Genomic DNA, 6,000 nt, shown 5'->3' with positions numbered 1-6,000 from the left:
GTGTCAACGATTTATTTGAGCCTGTAATGAAGTAACGCGGCGGCGGGGGACAACCACGTGACAACCCTATAGATAGACCACTGCAACACTTCCGGTATTTTGAGCTCTTGGGAGAGAGCGGATATAATCAACATTCATTCATTGCTCTCTTTCCCCCTCCCCCTTCCCGCTCACGATCTCCAGTAACGCGGAAGTGCAGCAATAGGGGGTATCTGCAGAGCCGCAGAGCCAGGCTGGACGGGTTGGAGGCGGTCTGGACAAGTATTAGTGGTCTGGACGCGTTTTCCTTAATGCCAAGCAAGCAGTGCAAAAATGCTTCCGCATTCGTCACCGCACGCCAGTGCGGTAAAGCGCCCTTCTTTTCAGACAAATGCTACCGTGCGTGCACCGGCGGCGGCGTGCTCGCTCAGGTGCGTGCGTGCGCCGGCGTGCTCGCGCGAGGTGCCCGCGCATGCGCATGAGATCCCGCCTTGGGTCGACACGAGCGGAGCTCAATATATATAAGTCACCGCCCCTTATTCAGTATCTAGCAATAGCTCAATTGGCAAGGCCACATGGCTGTGGATCCTATGGCTTGTTTGCTGGCGAGTTCGAATCCCATCGAAAATATTTTTTAACGTGATTTTTTTTTAACGTGTATTCTTTCGCCGGTTAAGGTTAGGCATGGTTATGGTTAAGGTTAAGGTTAGGCATTGTTTCGGAGTTGGTTAAGGTTAGAACGGTTAAGTTTAGGCGCTGTTAAGGAGCTGGTTAAGGTTAGAGTTTGTCAAAGAGAATGGCAATATAATTTCTATGGTTAAGGTTAGGCATGGTTAAGGTTAAGGTTAAGGTTAGGCATTGTTTCGGAGTTGGTTAAGGTTAGAACGGTTAAGTTTAGGCGTTGTTAAGGAGCTGGTTAAGGTTAGAGTTTGTCAAAGAGAATGGCAATAGACAGCCTATTTCCGCGCGACCTGGGCGCTGGGCGGCGGAAAATGAAAGGCGCATTACTGCACGCCACTACGGTAAATTTTTGCACTGCTTGCTTGGCATAAAGCTACACGCGGTCTGGACAAGTATTTGCACTACTGCGCACCATTTTCAACTTCACTTTCGTCTCGTTTACATAGGTACATAGACAGTAATGTTACATCTAGACATTTATGACATGTAATAATAGAGTAAACTTGTAAATAGACAGTAATGTTACATCTAGACATACCAGATCTAGTAATAATAGAGTAAACTTAACTTTCGTCTCAGTAACAATGTTCATAAAGTGTTGAGTGCTACAGTGTAGGTTAGTTTATTAGGACAAGTGCATGACAGTAAGGTTAGTTAGGGTTAGATTTTTTTTATTTAGATAATGGTTGAAGTAGTGAGTCTTTAGTCGACGGCGAAAGATTAGACGGGATTCGGCTGTCCTAACTGGGGTGGGTAGTTCATTCCACCATTGTGGGGCAAGGACTAAGAATAGGCGACTTCTCTTTGATGACCCGACTTCTCTTTGATGACCCTCCCGGAGCTTGGATAGGAGTAGGAATAAACTGTACATATACAGCACTGTTTGAACCTGGCACACAACATACTTCACATGTCATTTTTCTTTTTGTGGAGACGAAGATGATGAGTACCGGTCTTCTCCTCAGACATATAAAATCAGTTTTTCAATACAAGTACGACTCAAGACACAGAACATTAGTATGCAAAATAAAAAATGAAACAGATTTTGAGTGTGAATGAAAATTTTATTTCAACAAGATTGCAGAATGGGTACAATATAGTACGGCTCAATACACACAATTGTAAAGGGGATGCAGACCAGAGAAAGAAGTTTTGTCTTGTTTTCTCATACTAAAAACGTGACTGTTAGCACAGAGACGGCTGCAGTTACACACAGGGCCATTTTCGTTTCGTTTTCAGGGTCAGTTTCGCTTTTCAGAACGCAACGTAATGGCAGGCAAGTTAGGCCCAGTCCACACGAGCGCTGGATTTAATATAACCATGATTGTATGTGCGCAGTTGCACTGTTCGGCCACACACAACCGGGGATTTGCTACACTGCAACCCCGGTCTTTGAAAACCGGAGTCCAGGGTGAAGTTTTGCGGTTTTGTGTGGGCATAGCAACCAAGGTTGGAGGGAGGGAGCAGAATTAATTATTCGATATCAGTATAATAACTGGACTTTGAGAAGTCTTTATTCATGCAGACAGACACGCAGTTAGTTGGGTCGCTGATGCGTTTGAGTCTCTGCACTCCCTCCCCCCAAGGGCAGCATCGCTCATCGGTGAACCATCACATCTAAATGCCATATGAACACAACCAAAAGTAGCTCTCATCTGTGTACCTAAAAACAGTTCTGTAGTCTTCATCGCCAAAGCCAGAGGTATGCTCTATGTATTTCGAGTCCAATAATAGAATCTCCTGTATGCGTGGCTTCAAGACCTATAATGGGTATGTAAAAATAAGCACAGCATGTCAGTCAGGTTTCTGTGGGAATGTGGATTCTGCCATTCTCCCAGAACGGCTTAAGTTTAAGTTTATAAGACACGCATTACTAATTTCACTTACACATAGCACAAAGTGGTTTTCGGTCCAGGCTGGAAAGACTATTGCATGTTTCATTTTCATGTCAGCCTAATATTTATGAAACATGAGTTTGCCATTCGAGTAGGGATGTGCCATTATGCTTATTCAATTTACTAACTGAATAATTATATATATTTCATCAATTAATTACACTTACCGGAAATGAAGCTAACAGGTTGATACTTCGGTCCTTCCAGGTAGGAACAACATACATGTCTTCTATATAAATGTCCATGTCCTGATGAGGAAAAAACAAACATGATTATTAATAGTCTGCCTTCAGTACCAAAAGTTACTTTTAAATGTGTAATTAAAAAAGAGGTCATACACGTTTCAGAGCCAGTTCACCAATGAGCTTCAGGCATGCATTTCCAATCTGCAAGAAATCACAATTAAGACATTATAGTGAACATGATTGAAACTCTCCCTTCGGTAATAAATGTTAATCTGTTAGACCATGTGACTACTCACAGTTGAATCCATATAGCTGTTCAACCCAAGGCTCCAAAACGCATCCCGTGTCAAACAAGTTTGTCCTTCCTTCACAATTATTTCTTCCGAAGGCCTCTTTCGGTCCAGGACATAACTGAGCTGAAGATAATAACCATTGTTGTGATACAGATGAGTAGTTTTACATAGAAAGTAATTATTTGTAGAAATTTGCCTACCAGTTGTTGTTGGATAGGGTTTCGGGACTTCGCCCAGGGTTGGTCTGGTGAGTAGTCATTGTCCACTGGAATCTCAAGTTCTACAGGGATGGACATACACAAAAATATAAGAGAAATAGTAACAATGTTTAATAAAACTAATAGTGTAGAGGTAAGAATTACTGTAGGTAGGCATAGGTTTTTATAGGCCTGCTTCTGCTGCAGAAGCCAGGTTCTATGGTGTAATAGTTAGCACTCTTGACTTGGAGCAATTAAGAGTTCACTATTTAAGGTGGTGGGTGGCAGTTTAATATGATTATTGGACAAATCATGCATGGTTTCAGTCAAGGCGGCTAAACTTGAATTTAAGACATTTTAAGACTTTCTAATGACCCATGCATGCAATTCCACTTACTTGTCATTGCTGGGGGCAGACCTGAACCAGCTTCAGGGAGCACACCTTGAGCTGCTTCCAGTGATAGATCAAGGACTGCTTCCTGTGACACTGTAAGCAGATGACAAACACAGCTTACCAAGGAACAGTGAAGTTCACTATTTAAGGCGGTGGGTGGCAGTTTAATAAGATTATTGGACAAATCATGCGTGGTTTCAGTCAATAGGCGGCTAAACTTGAATTTAAGACATTTTAAGACTTTCTAAGGACCCAGGCATGCAATTCCACTTACTTGTCATTGCTGGGGGCAGACCTGAACCCGCTTCAGGGAGCACACCTTGAGCTGCTTCCAGTGATAGATCAAGGACTGCTTCCTGTGACACTGTAAGCAGATGACAAACACAGCTTAGTAAGGAACAGTGAACTTGATGAATGAAGACATTTATACATTATTTCCTAGATCAATTAAAAACAGGATTAATGCATTAAATATCTTTAATGCAAGTGCAAGTAGAAAATTTACCCAATACAGCCTGGTGGTAGCTGTTTATTGCCACCGCTGTCGTCCCAAATAACTTTTTGATGTTGTCCATTCGCTTCTTGTTTTTGTTGTTGTTGAAGTGTTCTAGGATGCTTCTCATCAGGAACAGATGGGTCGATGGTAGTTGCTGCGCTAAAAAGTAATTGTTCTTTCTCATTTGTGCAAACAGTTGTTCTGCAACTTGACTGTTTACATGTCCTGCAGTTTGAGGGACTATTATTATTATTATTACTAGATCTGGTATGTCTAGATGTAACATTACTGTCTATTTACAAGTTTACTCTATTATTACATGTCATAAATGTCTAGATGTAACATTACTGTCTATGTACCTATGTAAACGAGACGAAAGTGAAGTTGAAAATGGTGCGCAGTAGTGCAAATACTTGTCCAGACCACTAATACTTGTCCAGACCGCCTCCAACCCGTCCAGCCTGGCTCTGCGGCTCTGCAGATACCCCCTACTCGCAGTGGTCTAACGCCCCCGGGCTAAAGTGATAGTTGATGGGATTCTCCTTTAAAAAAAATGCGTACATCCAACCGGAAGTAGGTAGACGTTAATCAGGAAGAAGCTACTCATCAAAAGTCTCTATTCAGGAAGTGTATTCATATTATTTTGCTGGCGAAATATAATTATATGGGCAAAACACAGGACAGCCTTGCCGTTTTGTTTACATGCGACATGCAGTTTTGGTAAGTGTCCTTGTGCCTTTGCTCTGCTGAATTGTTTTCGTGGTCACATGTGCTGTTCTTGAAAATCGACACTGAATGGCCATTTGTGTAAAGTGAACTGAAAACAAAACCATTCCTGACGACGCCTGCTCACTCACTGTATAGTAGTGATGTTAGCTAGTTCATATTAGCGTTTAAGTTACATTTTCCAGTTTTGCACACAATACAGGTTTAGGTTTTCCAACTAACGTTAGTCACCAGATAATATTGTCACCCATTTAGCTAACGTTAGCCCTGTAATGCTAACAGAATAGCATAATGGTCCTGTAATCGGGGCTATAATTTCAGGAGCTGCTTGGAACGTTAACGTTAGCTATCCAACGTTAGCCAAATGTTGTTATTGGTATTTCTCAATCCATGAAATATACTTTCCTCTTAACGTTACGTGGTATACATTGATACATAAAAGAGTGTAACGTAAAATGTATGCTGTAAATTATTTAATGGGGAAAATGGGGGACCCTGATGTAAACAAGACGAACGTCTTTCTCTGGTCTGCATCCCTTAACAATTGTGTGTATTGAGTCGTACTGTATTGTACCTATTCTGCAATCTGTTAATAACATGATCAAACAAACGTTATTATCACCCCAACAGATGTTTGCCAGTGAGTGTAGCCTTGCGAGCTAAATAGTGTATGTGTGTAAATAATAGGCACACACAGCCATTACGTTAAAGGCGCAGTTCACCCCCAAAAAACAACATATTTCCCCCCTAACTGGAGTGCTATCTATCCATCCAGATCGTCTTGTTGTTACTAGCTTTGTTTTTGGAGATATCTGCCGTTGAGACGTTTGCCATCACTCCAATACAATGGAGCTGAATGGCACTCTGCTTGTGGCGCTCAAAACACCCCAACAAATACATTTGAAAAATTCAAAAGCAATGTCTCTTTTTAGAAAGCATGACCTGTTAGTCAAGAAGATAATCCAGTTTCACATAGGAACTATTAATGAATGTGGGTCTACTTTGGTAGAAAATAGTTCCTACCTGAAACTGCTCAAAACAAGGTCTGTGGGTTATCTTGAGTAACACGGTAGATATTTCTAAAACTGGCGAATCACAACAAAACGATGACTGAACTGCCCCTTTAATCTCCCACACAATTAGAAAAAATGACC

At 41.6% G+C, this 6,000-nt stretch overlaps 1 protein-coding gene across 1 annotated transcript in view; it reads left to right on the top strand.

The window, feature by feature from the left end:
- The first annotated feature begins 4,729 nt into the window (after positions 1-4,729).
- Positions 4,730-6,000, top strand: part of tent2 (terminal nucleotidyltransferase 2) — a 37,616-nt gene continuing 36,345 nt past the window's right edge. Inside the window, exon 1 of the mRNA XM_084323373.1 lies at positions 4,730-4,840. The gene's annotated coding sequence lies outside the window, so the exon portion shown is untranslated. The remainder of the gene's footprint in view (positions 4,841-6,000) is intronic.

Source organism: Notolepis coatsorum (genome assembly GCF_963971535.1).
Source record: "Notolepis coatsorum genome assembly, chromosome: 10".
In the NCBI taxonomy this organism is placed as follows: domain Eukaryota; kingdom Metazoa; phylum Chordata; class Actinopteri; order Aulopiformes; family Paralepididae; genus Notolepis; species Notolepis coatsorum.
The sequence above is the reverse complement of the archived record's forward strand: the minus strand, read 5'-3'. Positions and strand labels throughout refer to the sequence as shown.